Source organism: Oxyura jamaicensis, chromosome 1 (genome assembly GCF_011077185.1).
Source record: "Oxyura jamaicensis isolate SHBP4307 breed ruddy duck chromosome 1, BPBGC_Ojam_1.0, whole genome shotgun sequence".
NCBI classification, from domain to species: Eukaryota; Metazoa; Chordata; class Aves; order Anseriformes; family Anatidae; genus Oxyura; species Oxyura jamaicensis.
In genome coordinates, this window is record NC_048893.1 from 196,643,676 (window position 1) to 196,664,074 (window position 20,399).

The window sequence follows — 20,399 nt, forward strand, 5'->3', positions numbered from 1 at the left end:
AGAGGAGAAATTTTTAAAGGAGGGTGACAGAAATAACTGGGGGAATAAAAGGATTTAATGTGACAAAGAACTGCTACTTTATGGGAAAAAAATAATAAATGAGTTTTACAAAACATAAATGCTATTGCAAGGAGACAAAGAAGGACTGGAGCTTGATAGAAAAGCCACCCTACTTAATTTTGATATTGAGATAATTGTACTTTGTACACAATAAGATTTTTTATATGAACAACCACAGTAAAGAGTCTGTAACTGGCTGTGAAAGTTTTGTGTTTTTGACTGTTTTCTGCACAACATACTATGAATGCAGTTGAAGCTTGCAGCTGCTATAGATCCTTCCTGGAAGACTTCTCAGAGCACCAGAGCCAAGCTGATAGAAAAGCAAAGATCTGGTGCTTGTACTTTTTCCCCTTTTTCTTTTTATGAAATTGCATGGGGAATACATCATTGTAAAAATGCACTCCTGACACAATATTTAACTTGTAACTTATCAACATCACCACTTCATTTACTCTAAGAGAAAACCATATGGCAGTTGCAAGATCTTCATAAGCAAGAGTGGACAAACACAACCCTTCTCCTTCTGCCAGTAAAGACCAAGACGTCCCTGGAAAGTCTATGCCTGTCCCCCCAGACAGCACCGGTTCGCAGAAGGCGGCACACGTGGCCAGTGCATGCTGCTGATGGCTGGATGTATAAGAACAGCAGGGGGAACATAATGAGATAGTGGCTTGCTTCCAGCTCAGCATTAGTGATGATACTGGCCTTGAATTGGGCTCCATTTCCCTGGTTATGCAGACAGATGATCACTCCAGCTGTTACTGTGTATGCTAACAAGAAGGAAGAGTCCCTTGCTTGCCTTCCTTCTTCACATGAAAGTCTGGACAGGAGAAGACAGAAGTCACGGAAAGCTTTGAGACGCATTCTGTGGTGACAGATGTTCACACATCAGTAAAGTCTGGCTTTGTCCTGGCAGGTGAAAGCCTTGGGGGTGCTGGTAAAACCTCACAGCACTCAACCCATGGGCAGAACCTTGAACACGTTTCAAAGGACTTGGTTTTGTCACCATGTGCACAGTGTTAAATAAGTACTGGGCACAGTTATACGGAACATGGAACACCAGAAAACTCATCATGAAGAGTTTCTCTTTCAAAATGATTGCACCTAAAATATTGATCATGTATATATGGCTCTACTGGGGTCCATGGTAACCTCACACAAATAAATTGTTCGCTGTTATCTTTAGTTAACACAGAACTTTGAAAGTAGAGACACATAAACATTTTACTTGTTACGATCCTTTCCCTATGGGATTCAGAAGCTGAAAATTACCGTAGCACTTTGACAAAACGATGGACTGAGGGATGGACTGACGGGAGACTGACAGAGTGAAACAAAGGGCAGGAGCTTTACCCAGAGATCACAGCAAAGCCCTGGCCGAACTATGAGCCCAAAGGGACAGGGTTTACATATACCCACTCTACCCACAGAACTGTTCTCCAATATCACGAGTTTGTTTTAAAACCTACAATTGGCTGTAAGTTAAGTGTCTTTTGAGGTAAGGGTGTTGGACACATTATGTCTGCAAGCTGCCAGCTCAAAACAGGGCCTTAATTTCTACTTTCCCAGTAAGATAAAACCATACACAAACTGAAATGTAAACATGCTTCAGTGTTTCTAGAGGAATATTGACATGGAAAAGTAATCACATTAGAAATGGAATGACATTTTTGCCTTAATTACTACAGTGCAACTGCACTTCCAGCCGTGAGCATGCGGCTATTACTGCCGGATCGCGCCACCAGATGTCCCTCACCAGCTGCTGCTGACAGGCCGCGGCCTGGCCCGCCACCATCCTGCCTCCGCCGGCCTTAAACCGTCCCCAGTGAGGGCGTCCATCGAAATTAGTTCGCCGCTACTGAAAATCACAAGATATCTGAAGTACTGAAAGAGAAAGCCACGCTCCAAGCCCCTCGTCACAACTCCAAGAACCATAAAAACGGATTTCTAGCAGCCGTTCTAGTTACACGTTTCTAGTAAGTTCTGCACAATAAGTATTTGGTGTATCGGAATTTGATTAGTTGCTCTTACTGTTCTTCTTTTATTAGTTATTCTATATAGTCATGGATCTATAGGTCTGAATCCCCCTGCAAAACACACCAAGGCTAAATACACAGTTCAATGTGGAAGTAACACTAAAGATACAATTCCATTTCCCCCCTTTAACTTCCTCATTTTTTATTTTTAACATGGTATAAAAGAGCTATTTAAGTTCTTAAATAGAATTTAATTCATGCTGCTGGCTGCCTAAAATTTCCTTCATGATGCAGACTAATGAGTAAGTGAAAATCTGCCCTAGAGAAACAATTTGTTTGATTAAGGGCAATTTGCACTGCAACTTTCACTTCTCTGACATGGTAATTTTGCTCCTATAAATGAAATTGTAACCAATAATGATATTTATCTTTACAATATGAATTCTGTATATTAAGGACTTCAGAATACTGACCTAGAGTGTGCAGTTCCCTGATTTATTCACTCATGAGGCACACAATGCCAGCAGCAACAAAAGAAACCTCCACACTGACTCCAAACGTGCTTCTTTTTGGCTGGGGGGAGAAAATGAAACACACAGGGACAGCCTGGAGATGTCACAAATTCAGCAACTGGCCTTGACTCCAACTGCAAATAAGAGTAATGTACAATGCTAGCTGCACATGGTACTTTTCATGAACACCTGGCTGCTAATAACTGAAGACTAATGATTTGTTTCATATAGGCCACTACTAATTGGTAAAAATAACTTTTACTTAATGCTTCATTGCTCAAGGGGTGAAAGAGTCCCTGCTCTGCTGCTGACCCCCAATGAGCCATTCAAGCTGCAAATGAGCACAGTAAAAAATATTGCATGTGCCTAGTGTTTCAGATTCCCCTGAGCCAGGAAAAATCTCAATAGCATATTACGTTTAAGCTTTTTTTTATGGTATTATTCAACCTGGAAGAACTGAGATTTCAGGTGAGCTGTACACTCAGTGCAGCTCATCTCTGCTGCCGTTCCCACTGTCCTGAAGGTCACAGGACAGCATCTGAGGCTGCAGGAAGGCGGCACCAGTTTTTGCCCAGCGAGCAAGTGTTTAAAGGGCGCATAATCTGGTTACAACTGCCCAGTAGAGAATTTTCCCATCAGAGGGGAATTTGCCCCTGGTCCAAAGCCAGCAGAGCCCATGACTCTGCCAGCTGTCCCCATCCGGCACTGCGCACCTGATAACGGAGCAGAAATGCTTGCTGCTCTCAGCCCAGCTTTGGTGAGAGCTGAGGTTGGAGCTGGAGCAGCAGAAGAATCGAGGAGCCACAGCAATAAATTTGGTTCTCCACATTCCCCTGCTGGGGTAATTTTGGCACATGAGCAACAGGGTCAATTTTAATAGTGCGTATTTGTAACATAAATTTAACTTAGGGCCACACACGTTTACTTTTTTTCATAAAGAAAACAGCAAGAGTGGAATAGAGCCAAGGCATGATACTAACTACACTTCCAAAAAGACATGAACTAACTATAATTATTTATGTTTGTGTATGTGAAGAGGTGCTGTACATGGGCTTACACTGTTCTCCCTCCATCATGTGGGAAGAAGTTCCCACACTGAGCTGCAAGGCTGAGTGCCAGCAATTATGTTTATTTATTTATTTATTTATTATTAGGGCGCCTTGTCATAAGCCTTCTAATGATTTTCTCCGTGACCAATTGATGTATTCTGCGCAAGAAGCCTTCTGAGGAAACAAGTCACTTTTCACCCACAGAACTCATAAGGAGAAAGTAGCTCACAGCAACAACACATGCCATGTTTAACAACATTCCCATATTGCTTATGTTATCCTTCGGGGTAAGAGTAAATTAGAAACTCCTCTACAGAGCTCTCATTATGGCCATGTGGGAAGGAAGCACTGCAAGCACAGGACATGTGTTTGCACATTACTGCAGCACATCCTGCCCGTTAGGGCTGGCCGGGGGGGACCGCATTTCCGAGTTAAGGTGTCTTGCTGTACAGGGAAGGGAGGATCATCTGATGCAATGTGACTGTGTCTGAGCACACCAGTTAGAGCCACTTGCATTAAATTGCTTGCTATTAGGAATTGAAGGCTAGCTACGCTCCTTTGTGAGCATACAGGATAATCTATTTTCTGTTCTAAGCTACTTGGAGAGGTTACTACACCTTCCTGCTTTTGTTTTTCTGTCTACATTTTTCATCCTGGCTAACAGTCAACAGCAACAGCTGTCATTTTTCTGAGCTGTCTTCTGCAGCCATTTCTCTTTTTCCTCTTCCATCTCCTCTTTTGCTTTTCCCTCTTAGAACCAGAGAATATTCCGAGTTGGAAAGGACCCACAAGGATCATTCAGTCCAATTCCTGGCTCCACACAGGACCACCCAAAAATCAGACAATATGTCTCCTCCTCCCAGTCAAACTTCTATTTTGTATTTTCTTCTCCTTCCATTTGTCTTCTAAACATTATTCTCAAAAGCTCATTTTCCTTAAAACGAACAAAGTCAGTCCCTTCTCCATACCTCCTCATGATCTGATACTTTGCACCTTGCTAATCAGGTGGGTTGTGACTACCAGACTGAGATATACATTAAGCTCCACTGAAAAACTGGATTATAAAGCAAGTCAAGATTCAGGGACACGCATAATCATTCTGAACCACAGAAACAGAAGAGTTAGTCAAGCCCAGTTCTAAATTGTTTCGAGACTTTTTTATGTGGCGACTGTAAAATAAAACTACCTTTTGGAAATAAGTTTTCCAAAAGGCTCTGGGATCCAAGAATAATTCCTAACCAGTAAGATCTTCCTCACAGAAGTAACTGCAGAAAAAAAGTTACTTTGAAATGAAATATTTTAATGCTTTGGATAACAGAAGAACTAATACAGTCAAGTTTGATAGGAAGAAGAAACTGAAACCAAATGTCTTTCTGAAATATGTACTACTAGTGTTTTTCCTAATGGAAGAACACACATTTTCAAGTGGAAAATAAGATTTTCAAAAATTATGATTGGACATGTCACTAAATCTATTTTGACTTGTCATTACTTAGTTGTAGTGAACTTTCTGAGTATCTAAACAGTATCTGCATCCTCCCCAGGGACCAGACAAGAACATGATAATTGTGCTAAGAACAACACCCAATTCCACAGAGCTGTTAATTGTTTATAACGAGGCTGCACAAAGGCATTTTGGTCATCACTTAGGTAAATCTACGGGAAGCTGGCTCCTACAAGTCTTTGTAGATTTCGTTACACATGACTCTTCTGAGATCAGGAGCTACGTGTGACTTTCAAATCAGCTTAAAAAAGCGAATACTCTGCTTATTTATTTTCCTATCAGAAATAAAGCACATCAAAGCTGAAATTGCAGCACCCTACTTGGAAGCAGAGAGCCCCTTAGGTGTGATTCCACTGGATCCAAGCTGCTACTTGCAGATGAGCAGCATCTAAACACAAAGAAGGTTCCTTTCCAGATCTACAACTACACAGGGCACTGGAGATCAAAATCATAGAACCACAGAACAGTTTGAGTTGGAAGCGATCTTAAAGATCATCTAGTTCCAAGCAAAGGAACCCAAAATGCAGATGGTTAGGTTGCTTTAACACGGCTGATTCAATGAGATTTTCTTGCTCTTTGTAATTATGGCCATTTCAATTTATCACCTCTATATTGTATTAAAGACAAAACTTGCTTATCTTGCAAAGATATCTTACCACCAAAAGAACAACATATTTCAAACTAAGTTATGGTCCACTGTATGCACATGCAAGTATTTTTGTTCATCCAGACTGCAATCTCTCTTAGAGACACCAAATAATCATCACGTCAAGGCACCTGGACATGCTGAGAGCAAAAACAGTCTGTTCCATTCACCAGCTGCCCCTAACAGGAACGTTTCCCCTTAATATCAAACCTAAGCCCTCCCTCCCTTCGCGCAACATCTCCATATCCTTTTTTCCCAAGACTGTGATTAGCTTCTCTTACTAATGCCTTGGAGGCTCCTTGACTGCCAGAGCATCCTGAACGCAGCACCTCTGCTGAGGCACACTGGGGCCAGCCAGCCACCTTCAGAAGCACTGCTGAGGTTATTTCAGCAGGACAAAAAAAAAAGTGGAAACTGATGGAAAAACATTTCTTCCCCTCCTTTTCCCGAGGGTGGCGTCGTGAAGCACAACAGCTACAGGCACAGCAAATGTTGCAACTGCACTCGCGGCCATCTCCTCTGAAACTGAACGGCATCATGAGGCAGAACTTGTGATTTGTGTGGAGGAAATCCACAGAGGCAAATTTAAGGGAAGAAATGATTTACAACTGTATTTTCTCTCTCAATTTCCCCTTTTCTGGATTAAATGTTTGTTTTCTTTCTCTCATTACTCGTAGGTCTTGCCTATTCAATCCAGGAAGATGAAAAAAGTGCAAGGGGCAATTATAACAAAAACCTAGTCACGTACCCCACAGACACCACGTAGCTTTCAGAAGACATGCTAGAAATTGGATCAAAAGTAACTGAAGTCAGAAGAGTTGTGGCTGAGACTCCTATAAAAATTATATTTCACACCATTAAATGTACAACGCAGATGGGATTCAAATGCAAAGAGAAATCTCAATGCTTACGTTTCCAAATCAAATTGTTAGTTTGACTTTGTGCGTTTAAATAAAATGCAAAAGAATGTATCCATGACATTTTCTTTAGCTGTGCCCGCAGTATCAAATTATCTTTTGAAAAGGCTGTGGCTTTGTAACTCTTACATGCAGTGAATATGAAACAATACCTGAAAAATCTGAACGAAGAAAGAAGAAGAAAGCAGGGACAGCATTCAAGAAGGAGTAAGACAGCAGAGCAGAACACATATTTTTTTTTCTAGACCTGTACTGAATGCATCATTTACAGTACTTGGAAAGAAAGAGAGAATGGAGATGGCAAACAGTATAGTCAACAGTGAACTGTGGTCCCCTTAAGCTTTCATGTAAATCCAGGGAATTACATTTTTCAAGAGAAAAATCTGTATTTCTGGCAAGAACGTGACACTGCAATTGAAAAGAAAGCTTTGTACACCATGGTTATATATCACTATACTGGATTCTGAATTGTAAACCAAAGCTGTTATCAATCAACATTTCACATCTGATTGCTAATCAAGTTGTGCGTGTTGCTGCCAAACATGAAATCAGATTTCTGGGGATGTTAATTACCCTGCTACTTAAAATGCTCTAATTTCTTCAGAGGGATTAATGCTCCTGAAATGTGCATTTTTAGGTAAACAGTTTCCCTCAGATTAGAAAAAAAAATGATTCTTTATTACTGTAGCTGGATGCAGCGCTTCTGTTTCTCTGGGTAACAGCAGAGCGGTGCGTGGGCCCAGGAGCAGGCAGGTGGAGCACGCCGGTTTCTCCAGCAGCTGGGTGACTTGGACTGCCACTTCCCAATATCCTTCATCAACACCCCTGCCTCACACAGCTGAAAGCTAAAACTAATAAAAAGAGCTGACTAAATGATAAAGTTAAGGACTTATCTACTTAGTTCAATCGGTTTTGTTGAATTTTGAAAAGTGATGTCATTTTTCCACCACCCAATTTTAACCTTTTGGATTATTTTTTTTGGTAAGCAAATGGTAACCTTCTGCTGTAACAAACCCCAAACATTCTCCAAATCGGGCGCAGAACAAAAATAGGAAACAGCAAAAAATACTTGCAGGCATTTAGATGGGAAGTCAAGTGCCTCTAGAGGCATAAGGATTCAGCGCACTGTACGCACATGCACCAAACCACGTCCACCTCAGGGGCTTGATGCTGTTTTATTGTTGTTAGAACAATAAGGACACTCAGGCTGTCGCCAACAGGACATGCTGTTATGACATTAAGAAGCAAATGATTTTAAATTCATATTGGGTTTGGCTCGGTTTAAATCATGGTGGCATCTGCAGCAATTCTATGTTACGCTGAGACCTCTGCTAAATTTATCTACTGTCAAATTCTCTGCTGGCTTCTACTGGCTCTCTGCAACTGGAAAAAAAAAAAAAAAAAAAGAGCTAAGCTTCTTGTAGCTGCTTTCTGTAAACATGCTTCATGCTATTTACAGGTGATTCAAAATTTCAGTTAGCCAAACCTCTCCCACAGAGATTGACAAACTCCAGCATTCAAGAGAAATAGATGCACCATGTGCTTTCCCCAAATGGTCCTGTAACTGGATTATAAGGGCAATGTTTGCCTGTTTGCTTCGTTTCAATAGGAGGAAAATGTGATTATGAGGAGACTATCCATTTATATTTTTGGTATTATATTAGCGGTATCTCTGACATTTAATAAAATGGGCATATTTAATCAGAATAAGCTTTTAATGAAATGAAAAGCTATAAAAAGATTTTAAAGAAGTTAGCAATTGTTTTGAATACGTCATGGCCTTTGCAGATTTAGGTTACACACTGAAAATTATGCATTCCTTTTAGATCAGTGAGTTGTTATTTTTAATACAGGGACTTGGAGTGAGATTTTGAGTGTTCCTCAAAAATATTCCTATTGTCTGTAATGTAAAACGCTGCAGAAATCGCCAAGATTGTGATAATTAGGTACTGTGCCACAAGCATTAGGACAACATCCATTTCTTGCTAGAGTCAAGCTAAATGACCATGTTGCGAAGTTTCTTGAAACTTAAATCTGTATTTCTGGCAATGTCATACTTCTTTGCGATGACTGCAACACCTGGGTTTACCCGGAGTTTACACACACATCTCTGGCATGATGCCGTGCTCTGCAGACACGCCTCTGAGGTTCCTAAGTGTCACAGGAAGTCTTGAAAACATCTTAAATTCTCGAAACTGCTTGAAGAACCACAGAGTGAATAAAGTATTTGTGCATAGTCTCAGAAAACACTATTTTGAGAACCACATTTCAGTGCTGCTACAGAACTTCACTCCTTAGTAGTTCGCTTGCTGGCTTATACTGTAGAAAAGCAAGGAGACAGACTTTATTCTAACATAGTTTTATTTTAAATTACTGCAGTGCTGTTCAAATAGATCGTATTTTTAGCGCTGCACACCCAGGTGCAGTATTTGAAATAGAAAGTTGCATCACCAAAAAAAAAAAAAAAGTTTGAGAAACTGCTCGTAAAAGTTGGAATGATGTAACACAAAGGCAAAGCCTATAGGACACCGCTCTGGGGTGGGTGTCAGCTTTGCAACAGACTTCTGGTCCTTTCCTGTTCTAATAATCACTTATGTGGCCTCTGAAAAACAAAACCAAAAAAACCTAATGCTTCTGATTATTTTTTTTACAATGACAAAACCCATGAACTCCGTGCCACAAATGTGGGCAATCACCAGGGAGAACACGAATCCCCGCAAAATTATGAAGAAAATCATATTATTTTTAATTAGGTATACCACAAAACACTTTCTGTGATTAAGTAATTTAACTTAGTGAAAAGAGATGGTATTTATGAATATAACCTTCCCAAAATTCTTGCTGGGAAGTTAACTGCTGCTGCTATCCTTGTTTACGACTTCAGTAAAGCCTCCTACAATTCTTTTGCTCTGCAAACACGAGTGATGCTTACAGCTACTGTGCAGAGCCCGCAGCCAAGTGCTGCCAGTCTCACTACACTGAGACTGTCAGAGTGTTTGGGCTTTGTCACGGAGTCCCACGTCTTGGGCTGGCTGGGTTTCATGAAGTTAGCACCTCTCTTTATCTCATTTTCTCCCAGGGTTATTTCTAGTGCCTCCAAGGCACAAAGCATGAACATGTGGATCGAATACGACTAAGGAAAACAGAAACCACAAGTCTAACGCGTATGCATTGATATCTCACGATGCTTAGTCGTGCTTGTTTGTTTGCTTTGGGGGGGGGGGGGGGGGTTGGTTTTTCAAACTTTGAGACTGGAAACAGTGCACAGAATTTCCATTGCATTTCATCTGCACAGAGAGCTCTGGGTGCTGGCTAACTCCTGTGCACTCGCACACTGCAGCCAGAAAAAAATACAGCATTTAGATCAATGAAAGAAGTATCAGGCTCAATTTCCACGCTGTGCAAGTAAGATATGTCACGGTGTGTTGTTATGAGCGTTTATTCTACTTCTGTAGTGCACCACTGAAATTAAAGCAGGCAGCTGAGTGAATGCAGCCACGCCAAAAATACAATCCAGTGAGACTGTACCACTGAAAAATAACATTAGAAAACTTCTGCTACTTTTTTAACCCCATTTGCATGTACAAACTATATGTTGTGGTTCTTCAGTGCTATGTTAAATATGGAAATGTTACATACGCATGTGATTACATGCTTTTCCATTTCTAGAATGCTTCATCAAAATATCCATCTACATATGACTGAAGTGCCTTTTCCTAAAGCCTATGATTAATCAAATATTTAACATCCACTGATGAGATTTCAGCACAATGACAAAGTTGTCAGTGACATTTGATAATGGGAATGGGGCTCTAGAGTTTATACTTATTTTACCTCCATCCAATTTCTTACAAAAGTCTACAAAGTTTTAAATGCAGTGTATTCCTCAGCAATTCCCCCCCCCCCAAACATAAAAGGTTAAGGGACTTAGGCAGATTTTGAGCTGTGTGTGAACCTGGGTTTCAGTAACTCTCACAAACATCAATATCAACTAAAAATACGCAATTTTAAAAAGAACATTCATCCTTCCAGAAGTGGTCAAGAAGTACAATATACTATCCTGATGCAACTTTGGGAGCCAGAATTAACGTCCACTTCAGCAGGAATAAGATGATATAAGTAGAGAAAGCATGGTGTGGTATTTCTAACCTTCAATTGCCTTTTAAAAAGACTTGTAGGGAATGATAAACATTTAAAATAGCCCACAAACTAGATGGAAATGAGTATTATTAACCCCAGTTCAGTTTGTGAGATTTTATAGAAACATTATCTCCTCTCACCATTTCTCAACTATTTTAAACATCTATTATCTTTAACTAGCTGAGATAAAAAAGTTGACACCATACTAGGAAGCCAGAACTTAAATGTTACAAATGTAAAATTACTTGGCAAAGCAAATAAGCGACGTTAACAAAGCAGAAACAAGCCATCCAGAAGTTCTGGCTAGCATTTTCTACAGGGAGGCATGCCAGAACCTCTAAGGTAGAGCCAAAGCTCATTTTAGGTCTACAAGTCAAAGAATGAATGCAAATCACTTGCATATGCTAACATATCACCACTGTTGCTGAGAAATAATGTCAGAAAATCCTTGATGTTAACTCTTTTTTAGTCAGAAAACCTCTACTCTTGAGTAGCTTCTAAAACGCATTAAGCACAGCCATCATCAAGCTGCATCTTTGCAGCTGCCACCACTCCAGTAACTGAGAAGAAAAAAGTATGTCTAAATTCCCAAGAAAGTAGTACGACATGTTTTCTTTTCCTTCTGTGCCTTTTCTTGTTGCTTTCTTGCAATGTTTCAGGTCTGTGGCCAGTTTCTGTGAGAAGTTATTACTGGCAAAGGTGGGCATCTTCTCTTTATCACCATCAAGGAAGGCGGTCGAGTTTGCTACAAAACTACGGCACTGGGGCATCTTGCTGCTGAACACATCCTTACTTCATCCCCTTGGGGCAGTCCTGCAGACAGTTCTTGGAGTGTACATCCACATCATCAACGCAGCCTCACGTGGAGCTACCTGTCCAGGGAGCTGTGACCAAGCTGAAGCCCCCCTGTCCATGCCACCACCACACTACCTCCGGGCGAGTGGGTCCTACTGTGAAGAGCAGGGATGAAACCAGTCCTGGAAACTGGGTTAGCACTACCTGCCTCTGCTGGGCCACAGACACGCAGCAAGTCAACTGAAATGAACTTGTGTCTCCATCTACCTCACACAAAACGAACACGTGATTGGAAAATCCCAGAAAGTTGGTCTTTTATAGGAGATAGAGCCTAACCCTGTAAGCTTTTGCTATTTCGGGGAAAAGATCTTAAATTCAAGATAAGCACAGATAATGAGCATAATTAATAGCATACTTGCGATGTGTTCACATCTGCTTTTGCTGACTAACAAGTCTGTAGCATCACCTTCATCTTCCCAGCACCAAATCATCTCATTGCTAGAGGACAATCACAGAATGTCTAGGAACCACCACTCTGCCTGTAGGAGGGGAAAAGCTAACGTAACTTCAGGATGCTTTAGACAAGATATTTTTAGTAAAGACAAAGTTAAACAATAAATATCATACAGCCAGAAAAGGAGGAATTAGACAAAACTGCAATTCAACTGCCTTCCTACGGAGGAAGGTGCCTACTGTGAGAAACCAACATACATAAACAGGCATTGTGAGCACCTGGAAGACAGTCATGAGGATACGTGCAACAATCAACATACAATTATCCAGAAACATAAATAAAACCTGGTTAACACTGCAACATTTTGTGACTGGAGAAGAAAAGCAGTATGTGTCATACACTACTGACTTGAATCAGACCCTGAGACACGAGACGACTTCTTTTAAAAACAATCAGGGAAGCACACTGTAATGGAAAGCATCCGCAGTGAATATAAAACTGGTCAGACGAGCAGTGAGAGGGCAGTTATCAGCAGCTTCCTGACAAACTGGAAGGATGTACCAAGTGCTACTCCACAAGCACCTCTCCTGGATGTCTGCAAGTCAGTAATTTCCACAGGGAGAGAGATGACAGAGCAAAAGGAGGCCTTTTACATTTGTAGATAATAACAAGCAGAAAGGGTCTGCAAGTGGAAAAGAGATGCTCAGAAAAAATAGGATGCTGGCCATTGACTGCCCGTGCAATGTATTATAAGTAGAAACCACCAACGACACAAATAGCAATGGAAAGCAAGGAGGAACAATCTTCAGCAATTCTTTAGCACATGCTCTAACTGTGTCAAAAATCAAAAACTGCACTGGGATGTACAAGAAGAGCTACAACCTACAAGATACCGAATTAACGCTTGTCCTTTATCTGCTGAAATAAATTGTCTTAGGTATCACACTTCAAGAAATAGGTGGCCAAGTTTCAGGGAATCCAGATGGAAGCAAAGAGATTTCTATCTAGGGAAGGGTTGAAATAAGTGGGGTTTAGGCTAAAGAAGAGGGGACAAGAAGGGTAGAGGGGGGCAAGGAAAGAAGAAGTGGGAAGGATGTGATATGTCTTCACTACATACATTTGCTACAAAGGGAAAGGAATAATCCATTCTCTGTAAGGATTGTGGTGGATGGGAGAAAAAATAATAGACTAGAGTTGCATTATAACATATTCAGCTTAGACACTCAGAAAATCTTAAGACAAAAATGGCTAACGATTGGAATAGATAGTCACAGCCTCTCTATTATTAGAATTTTTAAAGAACAAGTCAGACGTTTGACAGGGATGGAGTAAGTGGTGCTTCCTTGAGGTATAGGCAAAATTAGAAGATTTCTCAGGATTTCTTTAAGCCCTGCTATTGTATTTTATGAGACAGAAAAGTTTAATTAATGATTAACTTTCATGTTCTCAGATATCCAAAGCAAAAAACAACGACAGAACCTAAGCTGATTATTAAGAGGGGGAAGGAAAAGTGGACAACCTCCAGAACTGTCCTAAACTGTGTATATACACTAACATCCCAATGACAGAAATATCATCATGGTGCAAGATGATCGAGAAACGAAGGCACTCTGAAGGCACTCTGAAGGCACTCTGAAGGCACTCTGAAGGCACTCTTCTACTGAGGTTACATTTTAGCTCCTTCAGCTAAGAAAAGCCTCAAAGAAATACTAAATGACAGCAAGAAAAAAAGATCTGACAGTAGGTGGGTCTTAACTTTGCATTTGTTGTGTGTTCAAATTTCTTTCACCTCTAATATTGAAGTCACAAACGCAATGCTTTGTACTCCTAGAAGAAAATTTGTTTTCCCCATTTTAGATTTAGATAGAGCGCAATGACAGACGTATTTTGTTGTCCCTGGAAATGTGAAGTCAAGCAAAATGGTGTGGCAAACAAACCTTCATACGACTGCAACCCCAGCAAGTCTGGGAACAGCAGGTGTTGCTTTATGTTTGTTATCCGAACGTAAAGGTCAGTTTGGGATCGTAACTTCAAGCACGAGAAAACAAAGGAAAATTACCCCTCAGTACCCATTGCTTATGGGCCAAGGGTAGAGACGCAACCAAGTGTCTAAATCCTCAATAACTCTGTGTGGCCACAACATGCACCTGGAGGAGAGGCAGAGGTGCATACACAGGAGGGCCACTGGACATTTCTGCTGCTATGTCTGCGCTTGACAGAAGAGCACAGGTGATAAGAATTAACTGCTCTACTTGCTTGTGCCAGGCACTTTTTCCAAAGTCAACGTTTCATAAGAAAATGTACCGTGACTTGATTCTGAGAACAAAGATGCGGGCTGTGCTTGCATCCATCCAGGTTAAGCAGGCCACCTGTTCCCTCCTTTTGCTGCAAGTTTTCTTGTATGGAGAGTTACAGGAGACATTTATCTCCCAGGTTTGCTTCTGAGAAAAACTCTTTTTATAGGGCATTAATAAAAATAAACGGGTATCATGAATTTCCAGTGAAACATCACTTTAATTCCATTAAGGGCAACAAGATGTAGCAAACTAAAGAGTGTAATATGTAAGATAAATGTTGGCATGCTGGACCTGCTAATACTACACATTTTAGCAGTAGATAATCAGTGGACAAATGATTTGCACCATGAATGATTCCTTTAGCCCTGACAGCTTTCCGGTGAAAAAGTCCAGTTTACATGAATATCCAGGACATTTGGACTACTTTCTTCAGAGAATTACATTTCTCCATCTTTCTGTCCCCAGGCCAGACACATCTTTTTTCAAACTGCACCTGATGCTGACTCACAAACTGCTCTGGATGCTGCAAAGCCATGAAAGCAGATTAGACAAGGCTGCTTAATTTTTAACTTGCAGTAATTAGCTGGAGACAAATCCAAGTTCTAGTGACATGTTCTTGGCCTCTTTTTACAACTTGAATACATTTATCGATGTTAAGTAAACAATTTTACAAACTTCGTATAGCAGATGGCGATACTTGGACCTACACCACTCCAAGTGTTTATAATAATGTTACAAAGTGCAATTCATGCAGAAGCCAACTGCGGAAAGACTTATGGTTTCCAAATTTCACTTGTAATCCAGCGAGTAACTACAGCAATAGCTGTACATTAGTGCAACAACCACAAGTCAACAAAATTATGCTAAAAGGGGAGCTAGTTGTTATTGAGTTTGCAAACCAGGCAATGCGTACCAGCTTGCAAGATCATTAAGCCTACCGATTGCTTACTAAAGTTCGATTTTATTCATAATTTTCCACTGGCTACCGGCATATTACATTGAATAAGAACAGTGGCATTATACATTTCACAAACAAGATAGTAATTGTTGAAGGTAAGAAATATAAGTACTGGTAATAGTGGAAGAAATTAAAGGTTTATGAAATTAGGTAGATGTATGAATGTGCAGATTCATGATAACTTTTAAATATATACTCACAGAAGACAGTTTTTACATAACTAAAAATAAATTGCTCTTCAACAGGCCTTAGGAAACCCATGGTACTTGTGAAAAGAGACAATTAGAACTTTAATCAATGAAGGGCTGACGTTTTCCAAAAAAAATGTGAAGAAGCCATGTTTTGAAATGATGTGTTTCAGTCTAAAATACTGAGAATAAGGAAAGGATTCATGGCAAGGATTAGGATGCTACAAATCATATGGAACATATGAATAGGAGTCTGTTTCTATGTATCAATAGGGGTTTAATTTCTGAATGAGAAGCTTAAGCTAGGGCACATTCTTTTGTAAATCATCCCACGGGTTTCCTAGAATACACGGACTCGGTAACATCCTCAGTTCTAACTTTACTCAATAGGTTCTTATAAATCTCAACATATAAATATCAACATTTAATTTAATGCTTAAAACAGTAAAAGATTGGAACTGATTTTGAAGGAAAATAAAGCTGAAATAATGTTAACGGTAGGTAGGAAATGAAAGTCTCATCCTACAAAGAAAAGTTTATCAAGAGCTGATTATAACTTCTCAAGTTTGCTACCCTGGCTGCTATCTGAAACCAAGATTTCCCAGGGAAAAAAAAAAAAAAAAAAATCCCGAACAGCTGGAACCCATCCTAGAGATACAAAATAAATCACTTGTGAGTGAATTCCACACTCAAAAGCCCTAATCAGTACTCTATACAAGCAACAAAACAAACAAAACCCAGGAAGAACATTACAACTCTGGTTAACTGGTGTATACTAATTGCAGAGCATCAGGACAGCTTCAATGGGAAAGCTGAGACTGAATAGGATTGTCTGATAAATCCACTGCACTCAAACACTCCACTCAGTATTCTTGACCCTGCAGGTCACAACCTTTTGCTCCCAAGTCACTCATGCAAAGGGGGATAAAGAGGTTTGCCCCATTCTATTAAACCCTTGTAATTATTTGTTACAGTTTTAAGTCATATAGCATTATACACACAGCAATTTGGTGAATCGTGCATGTCCTTTTGAAACAAAAATACAATAGACAAAACGGGCATAATTTGAAAACCTTGAAGGTAGCCCAAAACGTTTTGAGTTTAATTCCTTTTATATTTAGATAGTAAGAATTTCAAGTAGTAGATAACTTAGGTTATCTAAGCCCTGCAATAATGCTTGAATCAAATAAATGGGAATGATTTCTCAATGGAAGGACATTAAAAATTTAGCTGAAGCTTACACCTACAACAAAGACAGGAACAACACATACTGATCACAACTGGGTATGAAGAAAAGAAGAGAGTAGCATCAGAGAGCAGCACAGTCATAAGTCTTTGGGCGGTCAGCTCTCATTCTCAAGTTTCACTCCATAAACAATTTGCTATCAAATATAATATTTCTTTTATGGTGTAATTTGACTGAAATCTGCCAAATGCACTGTACAAAAATGATTACTTCACCTTATGAATCACTTTTCATCACCAGACTTTTAAATACAGCTGTGAAGCTTTTGTTCTAGAGGAAAAAACAATTTTACATTGTTGATTTATCTGTGATGGAGCAAGGGTGGAGTCTGGGGATTTGGGATATTTTCTTTTTTTGTATTTACTTACTTGTTAAGTATTTCAAGTATAACCATTTATTTTATAAGTACATGTTTAAAATAAAAGTATGTTCATTTGTGTCTTGCAAAACAACATAATACAGCAATCAGCAATGAATGCATCTCACGATGTGCTTACAACAAATGGAATGGTGGAATGCTGCCAAATGAGTTTTGGGGTAAAAAGTTCCATTTCTAGTCCAGAAGATCAGAGTTCTGGACTTCATTAGGGTCTGCTAGTGTATTTCTAGTACATATAAATCCTGCCACTAATGGTGAGATCTAACCCCCTTAGAGACGTGTCCTTGTCAAGGGCCATATCTCGCAGCCCAAGCAGAAGTATCTAAACTGACTGTTGGAAAGGATAAAATAACCAACAGCTGTCTTAATCATGCCAAAGCCTACTTGAGTATTCTCATTAGCACTTTCCTCATTCTCAGATGCATGCTCCATCCATATGGGCGAGAAGAAAATGTGCACAAGAACATTTAGCATATAGGGAGCAAAGGTAAGTTTACTACAAGTAATTTGCAGTGAATGGCCTCAGTGCTTTCTGCACTGTTTCAGGAACAGTTCTCATAAGCTTTTTTTCCCCATGTTTATGATTTGGATAAAATCACACTATTTAGAAGACCTGCTCTGGAGGGCAATCCTTCAAAACATTGTGCATTCCTGTTCCCAGTGCACATATTGCAGAGGTAAGTGTCTTCTGAACATCAGCGAGTAACACTGATGTCTAGAAGATTCATGACCTCTCTAAGTACAAACTCAATAAAGCAGCAAATAGCTTCAAGCTTCAGAATACGTGTGCTTAAATAACTGGGGATCCCCAAAGCCCTTGTCTGCATTTTGTTTTGGTCATACACATTTTAGCTCTTCGTTGATGGGATGGTTCATTCTCTCATCCCAAACCTTGCTTCATCTTGCAGATGAGTGACACCAGTTGCAGAACTCCTCTCCCCACGCAAAGGCACATCACGAGGCAAGAGGGCTTTGTAGTCTTGGAGTCAAAGCCAATGACTAGCCCCAAACCTCAGCGTTAAAACTACTGGTATGCCATTACAGCCTTCCAAGTGTTGAGAAACTGCAAGGCATGTAAAATCAAGCGCACTCAAGAGCTGCTGGCATTTTGTCTCATGAAGCCGTAGAGACAGAGGATGGAGAAAAGACATCCTTTGTCTTCTCTCAGATTTAGCATCCTTGAGGACTCAGATTGTTTTACTGATGTTGCCCAGCCTTGTTCTGAGGCTTGTACACAAAGTTTTTTCATTGTCCCATTGATATGGAATTGGCTTGGCTACTAATGATAAACTAATATGAAAACTGATATTGAAATTATGATTCAAATTAAGTGAAGAACTAGCAATATTCACCAACTTTGTGTTCTGTTACATTATAATTATACTACAAAGTATCTCCACATTTTTGATACTGGATATTTCCATGCCAAAAATCATTATTTATCCATTCAGTGATTAAACAACCTATTTCTGAGTTCAAGAAGCAGTACCTCCCACCACTAATCACACCCTCTGATTTTTTTTCTTCTATTTAAATAAAACAGAACTATATTATTTTAAAGAAGATCACATCAACATCAGAGAATGCAGCAAACAGGACTGCTCTCTGTTATCTCTCCCCTGGGTCAGTACAGGGAAGACTGGATGCTGCTTCTGCAAACTGCTTCTTTTACAGCCCCCTGACTTGAGGCGGGGATTAGGAGGGAAACATGACCTCAGACATGCTGTCAGTGTTGGGCTTAATTCTGATCCAAGAAATACTCGTTTTTTTTTAACCTATCAGTGAAACTAAAAATAGTATTTTCTCTTTGTTTTTTAACAGAGTTGATTTTTTAAATGAAAAGGTTCAGCAATACTTGAATTAATTTGGCACCCTGAGTAAGCTGTATGTTTTTATGTCCTGTACAATTTAGATTTTGAGTTTGATTTTGATACTCAAATAGCATTTTATTGCTATTTACCTAACGTGCCAGCACATCATAGTGCATCATAATTAGCATCTCCTCACCCTTCAAGTTGTTTTTTCTATAAAGGAAATTTTCTTCTCCATTTATTCATTTTATACTGATAAGCATGAACATAAACAGTTACATCTTTATGACTTATAGATGCCATTTATTAAGGCATTTTGACCATCTACATTCATCTTTTCTAGGTTAAGCAAGGGAAGAGCAGCAAAGTTGAAAAGCAGTTAAGATGAAAGAAGTTTTGTTTTTTTCATTAACACTTAAACCAACAAGCTGTCCCTCAGGCTTGATTTCCCAGCAGCTTGCTAAACAAACCCTGGGTGCAAGACCCTGGTGTGCTGCCTGGGGTCTGCAAAGGACCGGGCTCACCCTGCAAGTCTCCTGTCTTGTCCAAGCAGATGCGTAGTCTCATGTAAAAAAACAGAACTTTCTGTATCTTTCGGACCTTTATGCTTTCACAAGTAGGACTAAAAACTGCCTATGGGGTTCAAAGGTTATTAGGAAGAAGCCTGGCAGGAGCATAAGTTATCTCTGTTGCAAACATCTTTGTTAGGAAATGGGATGAGGGAAGGCTGTGAGGTGAGGGTTTCATTTGACAAACATACCTGAAGTTGTGCAGTTATCTCCCCCGACAGAAACGATGTCTTTTAAAAGGTTAACGTGAAAAAAGATACACATAAGAAAAACAAACTCTCTGCATCTTATCTTTTTCACATCATGTCATCTGTTTTTGTGGAAAGTTTCTATTAACATATGTTCACAATATGATTTTCAGAAATTGCGTATTAAATTCAATACATTAGATTTTGAAATGGAGACACACTTTTTTTTAAAAAAAATATATATTTTTACCCCTTTTCTTCCTCAAGACTACATCACCCGGTAGGAACATGGCAGCTTAATTTTAAATCCACAGTGAAACTGAAAATCACACAGCCTATTTGTCACTTAAAAATGCATCAAATGGACAATTTAAAAATATTTTTTTATTTTTTATAAAAACAGATTCACCACAACTACAATGACTTTTGTAAAAGTGTGTCTCTTCTTTTGTGAAACATTGAAGGAAACACTCCAAAAAGTCTGTAGTGAGTGACAGTGAACTGCAGCAGTCTGGTTTCCACCATTTCCTACATCAGTGCCCTGCTGCATGTGTAGGATGACTTGAGCTGCAACTGCTTTATGAAAACAAAACAAAACACTCTGTAATACATCCCTGCAAAACACTAACTGTAGACCTAACATAAAATATTTATGTTGTAAATTACTCCATACTCCTCATCCTTCTCAATTCCCACTGGTATTTTAAAAA

The 20,399-nt window shown here is 39.7% G+C and overlaps 1 protein-coding gene across 2 annotated transcripts in view; it reads right to left on the reverse strand.

Annotated features, from left to right (window-relative positions):
- The window catches only part of TMEM135 (transmembrane protein 135), a 177,261-nt gene that overhangs the window by 19,523 nt on the left and 137,339 nt on the right, over positions 1-20,399 (reverse strand). The window lies entirely within an intron of this gene.